We start from the raw sequence: 15,689 nt of genomic DNA on the forward strand, positions 1-15,689 counted from the left end.
GCCAACCTTACAATCTGCAAGCCCAAGAAGCTCAGTGGGTTTAGACCCCAGCGCCACCCACGTCCCCCAGTCATTTTATGATTATCTTACCAGTGTTGTGGGATTCCAGAACAAATTTTATTGGGGAGCTAGTATGGTGTTGCGTCTAGCATTTTTAAAAAAAGTGTTTTAAAATGTAAATTTTTGTTTGCATTTTTGCTGCACTTTGCTGTAAGTCACCACGAGACCATTACAGGTATAAAGTGATGACTGGAGGTGTTATCACCATCACCATCCTATTATTGCAATGCTGCGCTGCTAAGAGAAACATTCACTGAGATAGCAATTGAATAAAGAGAGAAATTCTCCCAGGACGATTATCTTAAAGCTAAGAAAAGTGTTGTGTAGAAGCTATTGTGGGCTCTCTCTCCTTGCCAGTGCTTTGCTTTGCCTAGATAGCTGGAGACAGATCTCTGAGTCCCAGCAACAATTCCCATAATTAACTAACTAAGGCTTCCTGAGGTTCAATAACATGGTATGTGGTGTAGATTACAGACTTCCAAAGGACATAAGTATAGGGAACTAGACGGATCACTAGGGAAAGGGAAATATTTTGATGAACTGAGCCAACAAGTGACAATCTTCTCCTGAGCTCAGGGGTTAGTGAAATCTTTCCTTCATGGATTTTCTCTTTCTTTTAGGTGAACCTTCTCTTGCTCACTTGTTTTTTAAGGGTATGAACAGAGACAGATAAGCTGTCAGGAGACAAGGAGCGCAGCCTCTTCCAATCTCTTTTGCACAACAGTCAAAAGAAAATGTTTATCGGAGTTTCCAAACATGCAGAAAAGGGAACATAAAAAAATCAAACAGTCTCAGGCTTTGATGAATTATTTAGCCTATTTCCCCTCCCTCCAGTAAACGCTGTAGGATTTTCTTTGTGTGTGAGATCGCTTATCTAGTAGTTTTTTAAATGCATATGCAGCAGGCAGGGCTTTATTATCTGGTATGAATGATTATGTTCCATATATTTTTCTTTGTTATTTTGTGCTTGTATTCGCTGTTAGGATGCTAAATATGTGTTTGATTGAAATTCCTCATTAGAATCTGCTGGCAGCTCTTGCCTTCCTTGACACCCATTATTAGCCTGGCATCGGAAGATTTGGCACAATGGAGTTGTTTTCATCGGGTGTCAAATCAGTGGAAGACCAAATTGCTCCATGCCTGTGGCCTAGCTAGTGGAATTTCCCCTGTGACCCTCCTCATCAGGCAGACCATTATTATCTGCATAAAAATAGGCCGAATTTATTCATGTGATTGTTAGCAAAGAATCCATTCTCAGCATTGTATAATAGTTCCCCATCCCCTCATCCCTCCTTGAGCAAGTAAATGAATGACTAGCCATGCCAATTGTGGACGGCAGGAAAATAAACAAATTTCCAATTGCGATTGTCAGAGCACTTTATGTGGAACATGCTCTTACCTCTAGGAAAACGACTGGAAATATAACCCCACATGGTATCCAGTTGTTGCAAGGAAAGCAAAGACTTTGTCAAAGGAAAACTTTCATTCTCTTGGCTTTCTTTTGCAGGAGCTGTGCCACTGCTGCAATCAGATCAAGTAAGAACAAGTAAGAACAAGTGATGCCTTGAGTTCTGTGTGTTGCATTCAGCTCTTTTTAAGAACTGAGAAGTCGGGCAGACATTTCTCTCCATACCAGAAGAAGATATTTTGAACTCATGCTCAGCTGTTCTTGAGCAGTTGGCCAATAGGGAGAGTGGATCTGAAGGGTGGATGAACTACTATCAGGAGTTGGGCATTCGCCTCAGATTGCAAATGCTGGGAGTAGCGGTGTCGCTAACCGCTTCGGTGCCAGGTGCGGCGCGCATGTCCTGCAGCCGGGGGTGGGGCAAACCTCCCATGGGGTGGGGCAAGCTGTTGGAATTCCTGCTCCATGATTGTAGTCATGGGATTGTTGTCTATCACATGACGGTATATGTTTTGACTCCACAGAGTGGGAAGTGACAGAAACAGGATGTTTGTGTCACAGTGTCCGTGAAGTGGGACTATTGTCCTTTGTTCTTTTTCTCTTTGCTGTCTGATGCTAGAGAGAGAGTGGGAGCCATGTTGCAGTGCTCCGTGTGTGTTTATATGTAAATAAAGTAGATTAGCCAAAATGCTGAGTTGCTGAGGTCTGTTATGCGAACTGCGCAGACTCTGCGGATCCCTAAGTGTGCCGGTGTCAGTTGGCATCGGTCGCTGTGATGTTCAGGCAGAAGAAAGCTTTTGAAGCTCCCGAACGATCGACCAGGAGGGAGAGAACACTCTGGGTGGCTTCCAAAGCATAATAAAACATTAAACATTAAAATCTCCCCTTACAGGGCTGCCTGCAGATGTAGTGGTTAAGAGCGGTGGACTCGTAATCTGGTGAACCGGGTTCGCTTCCCCGCTCCTTCACATGCAGCTGCTGGGTGACCTTGGGCCAGTCACACTTCTCTGAAGTCTCTCAGCTTCACTCACCTCACAGAGTGTTTGCTCTGCTTTGAGACTACTTAAGGGGAATAAAATGCGGGATATCAAGTCCAAACTCCTCCTCCTCCTCCTCCTCCTCCTCCTCCTCCCAAAGGTTGCATAGTTACTTATCTCCTTGGCTTGGGGGGTGGGGCTTAACTCCATACTCTCCAACATTTCTCCAATGAAAATAGGGACATCCTAAGGAAAAGTGGGACATTCCAGGATCAAATCAGAGACTGGGACGGCTTCTGTAAATCTGAACGTGGAGTCAGATCATGCAGTACAATTTCTTGATCTAGCATCCTGATTTCAATAGTGACCAACCAGATGCCTCAGAGAAGCCCACAAGAAGAGCACAAAGCTCTCTTCCCCATTGTTTGTCCCCAGGTAAAAGCTTGTGTCCATCACCACATCATCGTGAGACAGGTCAATAAGTGTTAGACTTATTGTCACAAATCGACACCATACATCTGAAGTGCAGAGCTCAATTTTCAAACTACACTCCTCCCAGAAGCAGTTAACATGGAAATGAGGACTAAAATTCCTCTAGAATTTCAGAAGTGGATTTTACATCATGCAAGTTCACAAGAAACACAAATGGTATCAAATAAGGAAATATCAGGAGAACAGCCTGATTGTGACACACATGTAGACACGCACAGAAATGCTTTTTCAACGAAGTATTTATATTGCAGTTCAACTTGTTGAAAGTGCTTCGATTACATTATCACAGCAGGGTTTTATTTTTTGCTTTTTAACAACAACATTGTTAGAGGAGTTACTACTATCGCCCTGATATTACTCAGAGCACTGAAAGAATAAATACATTCAATTAGTGTTTCTGTCTAGTGCTTTGTTCGTGGTATTCTCTTTGTTCTTGGTAGGATTCAGATTAGTTTGTACACTTTAAAAAATATCAGGAAATAGTGTGCTTCGGTACCTGTCCCTAAAAAAGTTGGTTGATTAATAATAATAAAAATTCATATATCCAGGCAAAGGAGGCACTTACTGTTAGATAGCTTTCAAATGAAATTACTGAAAATCTTTTTTGTTTGTTATGCTGTAACTAATTGAATGCCTCATGGTTTAGTGGGATTACACATAGCTGCACAAGCTATTTAATTAACCAGCACAACTTTTTAAAAATACATGATGCTTGTCTATAGCATGGTGCAATTTGCTCTGAACCTTTCTCCTGTATGAGTGAAGATCTGTGCTGAATACAAAATGGAAGAGAACCATTAAAAAAAAAAAATCAAATGTGCACTCTGGCCAATGTCAATTAGCTAGAATGTGGATCCCATAGCTATATTTGAACAGTAGACGCAGGAAATTCAAAAATCAATTTGAGCCTCACTTGCAGAAAAACTGCTTTAGACACCAAGTTGACTACACTCCTAAGACTAAAATGCTGCTACGCTTTTCCATGTCTCTGTCGACAGTGACTAGAATAAAAAGGGACATTTTGGTGGATATGCTATGCATTGCTTATAAGTAATTCACTTGTAACTATACATTCTGCTTCAGCCATGTTCTGTAAAACCACTGAAAAATGAAGACCTGTCATGTCAGCCCTTAGCTGTTTATTATTCAAGTCACTATAACCTCTTACAGCACAGTCTAATGCATGTTTACACGTACGTAAGTCCCACTGTCTTCAGTGGTGCCTACTATCAGGCAAGGGTAAATAGGATTGCAGCCTTGCTGGTATTAAATTCAAAATGAGAAGAAATGCTTTGGGTGGGGAGAAAAAATTGTGCACATGTTTCAAAATGTTGGCATTCGTGTGCTGTTTAGACTATTGCTTGGATCAGGGTTCCCCACACATTAATTAAGGGATTCTGTGGTTTAGATGCGGGTGGCGCTGTGGGTTAAACCACAGAGCCTAGGGCTTGCTGATCAGAAGGTCGGCCGTTCGAATCCTTGCAACGGGGTGAGCTTGGTCCCTGCTCCTGCCAACCTAGCAGTTTGAAAGCACACCAAAAAAGTGCAAGTAGATAAATAGGTACCGCTCCGGTGGGAAGGTAAACGGTGTTTCTGTGCGCTGCTCTGGTTCGCCAGAAGTGGCTTTGTCATGCTGGCCACATGACCCGGAAAGCTGTCTGCAGACAAACGCGCCAGTAAAGCGAGATAAGCGCTGCAACCCCAAAGTCATCCGCGGCTGGACCTAACGGTCAGGAGTCCCTTTATCTTTTTAGGCTTGGTGAATGTGAACTGTGGAATAGCCCTCTATTTTAATATTCCTTGGAAGAAATTGAGAAAGCCAATAGATGGAAATGAAGTAAAATCTAACACAGGCAGTTTTCAGATGAAGATTATGAAGCACATACACAGGGCTGGCTTTAGGTTTGATGAGTCCCTAAGCTACTGAAGGTAATGGGGCCCTTTATATGTCCAGCTGTCCTTTGTCAACAACAAATTGTCACTGTTTTTGTGTTGAATATATGCTGTATGGTAATTTATGGACCTAATAGGTATCTAAAGCCATTTGCACATAACAAAATATGTATTTTATCAGAGTAATTGTTGAACTGAAATACAATTAAGAAGAAGTATATTAATAGTGAAATTTTTTGGGGGGCCCCAAGAGAGTGTGGCCCTAAGCTATAGCAGTGTGGTGTAGTGTTAAGAACAGTGGACTCGTAATCTGGTGAACCGGGTTCGCTTCTCCGCTCCTCCACATGCAGCTGCTGGGTGACCTTGGGCTAGTCACACTTCTCTGAAGTCTCTCAGCCTCACTCACCTCACAGAGTGTTTGTTGTGGGGGAGGAAGGGAAAGAGATTGTTAGCCGCTTTGAGACTCCTTAGGGTAGTGATAAAGTGGGATATCAAATCCAAACTCTTCTTCTTCCTCTTCCTCTTCCTCTTCTTCTACGTAAATCTGGCACTGCACATACACTGGAAGGTCCATAATGCATGCCGGGAAAGTCCTGTTTCTTCATTTTATTGAACAGGATTTAAATAAATATATACATAAATTCCTTTCTAACTTGAGGTAGCTGTTCTAGTGCCAAACCAGTGCTGCCTAGGGAATGCTGTTTTAGTTTTCCTTATATTGGCTGCATTCACATGGCAGGTCATTCCTTTCCACCCATGATTTCCCCCTGCTGTTATATTTGTGCTTTCACATGTAATAAAAGCTGCTTATGGAATTATAGTGGAATGTAGTGCAAGTTAAGTGCTCATTTCCAATCCCTGTCTTCCGTTATCTGGTGTTCCCCCTCCCCGTTTTGTGGTTGCCACCTGAAGCAGAATCTTCTCACCCTCCTTCATGGCAAGGTTGACAGTATTTTCCCCATTGACTACAACCTTGAGCAGATTGCGGGCTTTAGCTTAAAATAGTGCTATGCCTCTAAGGATGGCTCTATCTATCACTTTATCCACTTTTTGTCATAGTTACTTATAGCCTGACATTGCAAAGATCACCACATCGGCAAGTTCACTATAGCTTTATTGATGTTCAGTTTGTTATATGTCGGACCGAGAATACTGTTTTTAAAAAACAAACACCCTGTACACTTTCTGAATGCCTTGCTAAAATCTTGCAATTCCTGCTAGGCTGTGAGGTCTGACAGCACCTGCCACAGTTGGCCTTACGGAGCTGACATATTTTGTAGCAAAAGAAGTGCTTCTCTGCTGTCCACAACGTGGGCGCTTAATCAACATGTATGGTAGAGGTCACCTTGAGTTTTAGCATACTAAACCTTGGTGCATCAACCCCTGCTTGTATGTCAAACTGCTGAGCTGACCGAACCTTTGACAAATGCCAGTGTTGTGATAAGTTAAAATAAAGGTTTGTGAGCAAACATGTCCCAGAACACTTTTGCTTAGTTCATGGCTTTGTGAAAATAAAAATTAAAAAAAGGGAATCTCCGGAAGTGTATTTCACAAATATCTTTCCCTTCTGAAGTTGTCTCTGTCCACTCTAGGAAGCAAAGCATGTTGTAATTGACTGTACTGATGTAACACATCCGACAGAAGTTGCCTGGCTGCAGGGATTGTGAAAAAAAATCTAGGGTTGCCATATTTCAAAAAGCAAAAACCAGGACCCTCCCAAATTCACGGAGCTTTTTCTTACAAAAATGCCAAAAACAAAAAACCCTGTGATTTTTTGATTGACTTGCCTAAGATCCAGGACAAAGCACCACCTTTTGAAAATTCCCCCAGATGTCAATTCTGCCTTTGAAATCCTGGTAATGTCCAGGAAAATCTGGACGTATGGCAGCCCTATGAATACAGGGCCCCAATCCTGCTTATTTCATAATAACAACTAATCCAGAATGCGGCAGCTAGACTGGTGACTGGGAGCAACCACCAGGACCATGTAACACATGTCATGAAAGACCTGCATTAGCTTCCAGTACATTTTTGTTGGTGACTTTTTTTTAGTTTTGCCCAAAGTTGTTGGACTTTTGCAAAGTTGTTGCAAAGAAATTGGAAGTTTTTGAGCTATTTCTGTGGAAAACCGGCAGAAACGACACTGCCGACAGGGGCTGCCATACTTTCGGATTGTGCCAGACATTTCAATGATTTCTGCCCTGTATGCCTCAAGGAGCATCTCCACCCCCGTCGTTCAGCCCAGACAATGCGATCCAGCCCCAAGGGCCTTCTGGTGGTTCCCTCGCCGTGAGAAGTGAAGTTACAGGGAACCAGGCAGAGGGCCTTCTCGGTAGTGGCACCCACCCTGTGGAACACCATCGCAACAGATGTCAAGGAGATGAGTAACTATGTAACCTTTAGAAGACATCTGAATGCAGCCCTGTATAGGGAACCTTTATAATGTTTAATGTTTTGTTATGTTTCTCTATATGTTGGAAGCTGCCCAGAGTGGCTGGGGCAACCCAGTCAGATGGACCGGGTACTACTACTAGTAGTAGTAATTCCCCTTCTGAGCCAAATCAGTCAGTCAGTCAGTTTTATTCCACATAGCCAAAGGCTGCCGCAATGTACACAGAATTATTTGACAATTAAAAGAAAATATACTGAATTGGTAAAAAAAGACTTAAAACATTTATATTATTAAAACATTACGTACTCTAAACAAAGCTATAAAAGTACCCCAATGTACAAATAAAAACATTAAACAATAAAATTCATAAGCTAAAATCTTCACATGGTCACTAATGTTAAAAACAATATCAATTAATACAGTGTGCAATTTATACTCAGAGTTTGGTGACAAAGATAGAGCATAGCCTGAGGTAGATAGACAGGATCAAATAAATTCATCTCCTTTACAGTTAATGGCTACCTTGGCTATATAATTTGCTCTAATTTTCCTAGCCGCAGTTGCAAAAAGTGCTACCCGCCAGGTCACATACTGATCTGTGTCTGCAAGGAGATATAACATCATATCAAGGGGGTTCTGGCCAGGGGACCCTGTCATTATAGGTACCAAAAATCTTTTTCTTGCATCACTATATAACGGACAGTGCAAGATATAATGCATAAGGTCCTCTACTTCAGAAGATCCCCTAATGCAAACACGTTCGTTTTTTGGTATGCCTCCCATCGCTTCTCGGCCTTTTGGCTAAGATCAAGTGTAGTATAGGGATGCGGGTGGCGCTGTGGGTTAAAGCCTCAGTGCCTAGGGCTTGCCGATCAAGAGGTCGGCGGTTCGAATCCCCGCGGCGGGGTGCGCTCCCGTTGTTCGGTCCCAGCGCCTGCCAACCTAGCAGTTCGAAAGCACTCTCGGGTGCAAGTAGATAAATAGGGACCGCTTACTAGCGGGAAGGTAAACGGCGTTTCCGTGTGCGGCTCTGGCTCGCCAGAGCAGCGATGTCACGCTGGCCACGTGACCCGGAAGTGTCTTCGGACAGCGCTGGCCCCTGGCCTCTTGAGTGAGATGGGCGCACAACCCTAGAGTCTGTCAAGACTGGCCCGTACGGGCAGGGGTACCTTTACCTTTACCTTTTATGTCTCCCATCTCTATAAGCAGAGCTTATTGTATTTAGTCGTAGCTCTGTAAAAGCTTTTCGAAGCTGTGCAAAAGTCTGAGCCAAATAGCAACTTGTTGCTGGGGTAATTTTTACCAGGGCTGTGACTTGGGAGGAAAGTGGTCAAGCCACCCACCCCTCCCCTCCATAGCTGTCAATTTTCAGATTTGAAAACAAGGGATCAGCAGCCTCACCTGTCCCGGGGACAATCTATGGGATATCTAACAATCTGGGATAGCAGCAGGAAGCAGCAGGAAAAGGCACTGGAATAAGGGAATTTCCTGCAAAAAAAGGGAAGGTTAACAGCTATGCTCCCCTCCTCTGCTTCCATTTGTGCAGTGCCTGTGTAGGGTAGATGCAGCTTTCAGCGATACATTTAGTCTCTTGAAAAATTGGCCGTAAGAATAGTTTCAATTAGGCTTTCAGTGAAGCAAAAAGCTGCTGGATCCATGTGGTCTGGTCAGTCAAGGAGTTCATGCAATCAACAGTTTCCTTCCCACAGGCTTCAGTTGGCCAATTTGAGAACATTATGCAGAGCCAGATGAGCCTTTGGTGTTTTCAACAGGGTTCTTCTCATATTTGTTTTGCCACAACCTTGTGATTATTGGCTCTCCCTGTTGAAATGCAAGAGGCCTCATCCATAGACATTTTGCCAGCTCTTCATGCTACAGTGGTACCTCAGGTTACAGACGCTTCAGGTTACAGACGCTTCCGGTTACAAACTCTGCTAACTCAGAAATATTACCTCAGGTTAAGAACTTTGCTTCAGGATGAGAACAGAAATCACACGGCGGCAGCGGGAGGCCCCTTTAGCTAAAGTGGTACCTCAGGTTAAGAACGGACCTCCAGAATGAATTAAGTTCTTAACCCGAGGTACCACTGCACACCTGTTGAGAGAGGAAACCTCCTGACCTGACTTGAACCTCCTGTTTTAATTGCTGTTTTAAAACAGTTTTATATTGTTTTGATGGGGTTCTTTATTATAAAGTTTAATATTTTGATGGATTTTTTTCATTTCGCATATTAATTATGTGGGAAGCAAGTGGTTAACAACAAAAACAGCAACATCAGTAACAGCAGCAGCAACAACATCACCAACAACAGTATTCTTCTGCTCCAGAAATAAATAATCTTGTGAACCACCCTGAGATCTTCGGATGAGGAGCAGTATATACCTCTAATTAATTAATTAATTAATTAACAATGCCAGCTTGTAGTGAGAATCCAAAAGCAGCTCTTTTGCAACCACCTTGAGGAGTTGTGGAGCCAGCAGTGAGTAGCAGTGGCGTAGCGTGGGTTGTCAGCACCCGGGGCAAGGCAAGTAATTTGCGCCCCCTAACCCGTGGATTTGCGCCCCCTAACCCTAACCCCCAGATGTTGCGCCCAGTGCGGCCGGCCCCCCCTGCACCCCCCACGCTACGCCACTGGTGAGTAGGGAGGGGAAATTAATACTAAAAATAAAACGATTTGCCTGCAAAACATTTTGGTATTGTTGTACACCCCCTGTTTGTGTGTGCATTTGTCAAAAACAACAGACCCCTGATGTTTCTGTATTTTCCTAACTTTCAGCCTGTGGGCTATGTAGGTTCTAGTATCTTTTGAAGTCAGGATAGAATCATTTCTATTCCCTGCTCCCCATCCTCTTGCAGGGTGAAGATTTGCAGCAGATCGCCAGGGAGATCTTTGATGTTGCTAAACTAACAAAAGGTAAGCAGATTTTAATTGATTTGTGAACATTCAAAGAATCATTGCAGAGCATGCTAATTAAATAGTTAATCCAGACTCCTTAAAAACTGGAAGCCGTTAATAATTAAGCCACATCTTTCCACAAACAAGTATCTATTACCAGCTGTGAGCCTTCTTTGGTCCAGTGGCTCAGAAAACAAATAATGCAGAGACGCGAAACCTCCATCCCTACCTACATATCCGCAGGGGGGCAAAAATAAATGATAATCGAAAAGGATCCAACAAATTAATGCAATTTTTTAAGGTTAATTTAATGAGACAATTCTGCTTCTCGTGATGAGTGGCTAATTACAGAAGAACAGATTTGCGCAGATAAAACATGCGAGGGCTGCAAGGACAATCGATAGAAAGGAAACAATTGCAGCGATGGCCCTGGATTCCAAGATATGCTTAAATAATAACAGCCATGGTGGGAGGACATAAATCATAGCCACTAAATTCAAATTTATATTCACTTAAGGCCATACACTGCTCTGCAAGCAAAACCCAATTTGATGTAGGCATCTCCAGATATGTGGGCTTACTGGTCAGCTTTTGACTTGCAATGTTTCTTCTGGATGTAATCAATATTTCAGCAATGACAGATCACTCTTCAGAAGGGCAAAAGCGGCACCGTTCTGCCGAGAGAGGAAGCCTGACTTCTGCGCATCAGGAAGGTGCGAGAGATAGGAGATAGCGTGCTACTGGTTTTACAAGGCTGATACATATTGATAGCCCCTCTGGTATCGGAAGTGGGCAAACAAACACAAAATAAAGATACAATTTGATATGATGAATAGCATCTGCCGGGGGAACAGTGTTACAATGGCATAGCGGGCAGGGTTGCAGTGCTTCTTTCTGCTCTCTGTGTATGGAGACATATTGTGCCTGCTAGGGGTCATTATTAGTGGACAAACACATGGCCATTCGTTTTCAGGAGTCAAGCAAACCCAGAGCATTGGTTTGCTTCACATTTGCATTTTTCAAAAGCAGGTTGTGAAATTGGTGACCTGGCAGCTTCCATTAAAAAACCAACCAACCAACCCAAGACTTTTCTTTTTGGAGTAGGAAAAACGCTGACTGTGGTTTTCTCCCGATTGAAGTGCAGAGTGTTTGAGGACCGGGACATTCACAGGGAAACCAAAATGCTTGTGACAAAGCTATTGTACTACCAACCTTACTATATGCTTGTGAAACATGGACCACTTATAAACGCCATCTCCAACTCCTCAAAAGATTCCATCAACGGTGTCTCCGAAAATTTTTACACATCACTTGGGAAGACAGGCGAACTAATATCAGTGTATTGGAAGAAGCAAAGTTCACCAGTGTTGAAGCAATGATTCTTCAACATCAACTTCGTTGGACTGGTCATGCTGTGCGGATGCCTGATTATCGTCTTCCAAAGCAATAACTCTATTCCGAACTTAAAAATGGAAAGCGTAATGCTGGTGGTCAACAAAAGAGGTTTAAAGACTGTCTCAAGGTAAATCTTAAGAAATGTAGTATAAACACTGACAACTGGGAAACACTGGCCTGCGGGTGCTCCAGTTGGAGAACACCCTTTACCAAAGATGTCATGGGCTTTGAAGACACTCGAACTCAGGACGCAAGGGAGAAAAGTGCTAAGAGGAAGGCACTCTTGGCAAATCCACACCGTGATCAACTCCCACCCGGAAACTAATGTCCCCACTGTGGAAGGACGTGTGGATCCAGAATTGGCCTTCACAGTCAGTGGCGTTGCGTGGGTTGTCAGCACCCGGGGCAAGGCAAGTAATTTGCGCCCCCTAACCCGGGGCAAGGCAAGTAATTTGAGCCCCCCGCTGCACTGTCCCTCCCCCAGATAGTCCCTCGCTCTCTCTCCGCACCGCATGCCTGGCACCCTCCCCTCCACAGTGGGCGGCGACCCAGCGGCTCGGATTGGATTTGCACAGCCAGCACTGCAGTGAGAGAGAGTGAGTGAGCCTCTCTCACTCTCACTCACTCTCTCACTAGGGACAGAGAGCTGCGAGTGCGAGCGCGCCCCCCCAGATGTTGCGCCCGGTGCGGCCGGCCCCCCCTGCACCCCCCACGCTACGCCACTGTTCACAGTCACTTACGGACTCATTGTTAAAACCATGTTTATGGAAGGCAATCTTACTTGGCTACAAGTGATCAACAAAGAAGAAGAAGAAGAAGAAGAAGAAGAAGAAGAAGAAGAAGAAGAAGAATCTCCCAATGGTGTCTACTTAAGAGACTCATCATCACTTTTATCACACTTAGTAAAATAATGATGATGGTGATGATTCTCCTTCTTTAACATTACAGACAGTGAGCGCAGCAGGAGGTTGAAAGGAATTAAAGGGTAATGTCAAGCTGGTGTGGTCAATGTCTTAGCCTGGGGACCAAATTCTGCCCAGCCAAGATGCTAAAGAGTTTGTTTGAGGGAGACACCTTTTCAAGGCTGTTTCCCACCCCAAAGTTTCAGTAGCACATGCAAGTCGAAAGAGTTTGCAGTCAGAGCTGTAGTTAAAAACACTGCAGCCTGGAAAGAGAAAGTTCAGAGAGGTAAAAATCAGCCCATTTAATTGCACAGTAACCCTCTGCTACTAATTTGCATTTATCAGTAAGGAATTTGGGGGAGCTATTAGGTCTCCATGTAAGCTTTAAAAACGACCAAGAAACTAGAAGATGGGGGGTGAGTGGGATTTGACAGCACATAAAAAGCTTCTGTATGGCTTCTATGCTTTTTGAGTTGAGTTGGCCATCTTCCTGACACTTGTTTAGACAAACTGTGATTTGCCGAAGGAGAGAGCTTTGCATCCCTGATGCTGTCCTGCTGTCCTCGGGTGCAGGAGATATTGTGGTCCTCTCGTTAGTATTGAAGTAAGATTCAAGTGCCAGTTTAAAAATCTTCTTCTTTTTTTAAACAAAAAATATTTATTTATTTTAAAATATGTATTTAAATCTAGATTTTCAACATAGCTTACATAGAGTCATCCCTCACTTCACACCAGCAAAATCTCTTTGGCCAACCCCCTTTCTTGGAGTGTTAACATCTTTTTGATTACACCTGCGATTAAGTGTCTAGTTCTTTGACAAAAAACAGGATATGAACATTTTGTTCGTAGCCAGATTCTTATTTTACACTTTGAGCTGGAGAATAACTTCCCAGGACAACAATACTTGATTCATAATACATTTGGAATATTATGAGATGCACACATTCATATTCAGACCAGGCATTTGTGAGTTTTTTCGATGACACTCCTACTGGAAATTAATCTGTTCTCAGGACAATGAATGCATTTCCAAATCACTTCTACCTACACTTAAGTATTATGTCTCCCCCCCCCCCAATAATTTCCCTTGTTGCTTCTTCGCCAAACCTTTATTAGGCATTACAAATAAAGGCCATCATAAAACATCCATATAGAAAATGTTATTTTTTTACAAATAAACAGCCATGTAAAAATGAGGGTTTTCACTGGAGTTTATTCCCCCTAAATAGTGCCAATCACCACTCTAAGAGATACTATTGACAAAAACTCAGCCACCCTTGAGGTTACTTCCGGGTTAATGTCAGACAGATAGCATCTGATATTTTCATTGTGCCGCGATGTTGGGCTACCCAAAAAAGGGGATAGCGCACATTTGCCTAGCTGGTTGTACAGTGCACAGTAGAAAAGAATATGTTCTACTGTGTCCGGCACATTCATGTGCAATGTTTCTGGGGATGTTTAAATATCTGCCCTTGACAAACGCTGAGGGGAAAACGTTCAGTCAGGCTAACATAAAGGCCCTGCATTGGACTGGAATTGTTAATTTTGAAATATAAGTGAGCCTGTTATCTGTTTAAACCAGGGGTCAGCAAACTTTTTCTTCAGGGGCCCAGTCCACTGTCCCTCAGACCTTGTGGGGGGCCGGACTATATTTTGAAAAAAGAAGAACAAATTCCTATGCCCCAGAAATAACCCAGAGATGCATTTTAAATAAAAGGACACATTCTACTCATGTAAAAACATGCTGATTCCTAGACCGTCCATGGGCTGGATTTAGAAGGCAATTGGGCCGGATCTGGCCCCCAAGGCCTTAGTTTGTCTACCCATGGTTTAAACCATAGTACTTGGAGCAATTTTCTAGAAGAAGAAGAAGAAGAAGAAGAAGAAGAGGAGGAAGAAGAAGAAGAGTTTGGATTTGATATCCCGCCTTTCACTCCCTCCAAGGAGTCTCAAAGCAGCTAACATTCTCCTTTCCCTTCCTCCCCCACAACAAACACTCTGTGAGGTGAGTGGGGCTGAGAGACTTCAAAGAAGTGTGACTGGCCCAAGGTCACCCAGCAGCTGCATGTGGAGGAGTGGAGACGCGAACTCGGATCCCCAGATTACGAGACTACCACTCTTAACCACTACACCACACTGGCTCCCTTGTTGCACATCTCTTGCCATGCCAAGTTAGCTTGGGGATGACCAACCTTTTTCAGCCCTTTGCAAAGAGGGCCAACTGTCACGGGCAACCTCTCACCCAACACATCACAACCAAGCACATATTGCAATCTATAATGTTGCTTGTGCCACCAGGGAAGATACATTGTACAATGCATAATTTCAGGCATAAGCTAGCAACCTGAAATTTCAATGAATGCATTGGCACCAAAATGTCATGTCTGCTCTTATCAAAACTTAGCCTACATCAGGATGGCCAACTCCCAAGAGACTGCAATCTACACAGGGCATAGCTGTCAACTTTTCCCTTTTCTTGCGAGGAATCCTATTTGGAATAAGGGAATTTCCCTTTAAAAAAGGGAAATGTTGACAGCTATGATGGAGGGTGGGGTGAGGGGGCAGGGCCCAATTCTATTTTTAGCTGAGGAAAGGGAACCATCGATCGACAACGGTCTACCAGAACCTCCGGGGATCTACCAGTAGATCGCGATCAATCTGTTGGACACCCCTGGCCTACATCATTTCCCATTTAGGAATGTAGAGGGCTACCTTATACAGAGTCAGACTGTTGGACAATCCAGTCTGTCTACACAGACTGGCAACATCTCTTTAGGGTTTCAGATGGGACATTTCTAAGCCCTACCTGGAGACTGAACCCAGGACCTTCTGCATGTTAAAGCATGTTAAACACATTCTACCCTTTCCCATTTTTGGGGGGACCAGTCATGCAGTTAACTGGTGACTTACAGGTTCTATGACAATGTTGTTGTTGTTTAGTCATTTAGTCGTGTCCGACTCTTCGTGACCCCATGGACCAGAGCACGCCAGGCACTCCTGTCTTCCACTGCCTCCCTCAGTTTGGTCAAACTCATGTTTGTAGCTTTGAGAACACTGTCCAACCATCTCATCCTCTGCCGTCCCCTTCTCCTTGTGCCCTCCATCTTTCCCAGCATCAGGGTCTTTTCCAGGGAGTCTTCTCTTCTCATGAGGTGGCCAAAGTATTGGAGCCTCAGCTTCAGGATCTGTCCTTCCAGTGAGCACTCAGGGCTGATTTCCTTCAGAATGGATAGGTTTGATCTTCTTGCAGTTCATGGGACTCTCAAGAGTCTCCCCC

General features: G+C 43.7%; 1 protein-coding gene across 2 annotated transcripts in view; it reads right to left on the reverse strand.

Moving 5' to 3' along the window:
* LOC310660034 (cryptic protein-like) overlaps positions 1 to 15,689 on the reverse strand; it is a 266,083-nt gene that overhangs the window by 174,543 nt on the left and 75,851 nt on the right. Inside the window, exon 1 of one of the 2 annotated variants that reach the window (XM_083404412.1) lies at positions 4,500 to 4,522. The exons of the other annotated variant lie outside the window; for it this stretch is intronic. The gene's annotated coding sequence lies outside the window, so the exon portion shown is untranslated. Of the gene's footprint in view, positions 1 to 4,499; positions 4,523 to 15,689 lie in introns of those variants that run through there. 2 annotated transcript variants of the gene reach the window in all.

This window comes from Podarcis tiliguerta (assembly GCF_965153285.1).
Source record: "Podarcis tiliguerta genome assembly, chromosome: 11".
NCBI lineage: Eukaryota > Metazoa > Chordata > Lepidosauria > Squamata > Lacertidae > Podarcis > Podarcis tiliguerta.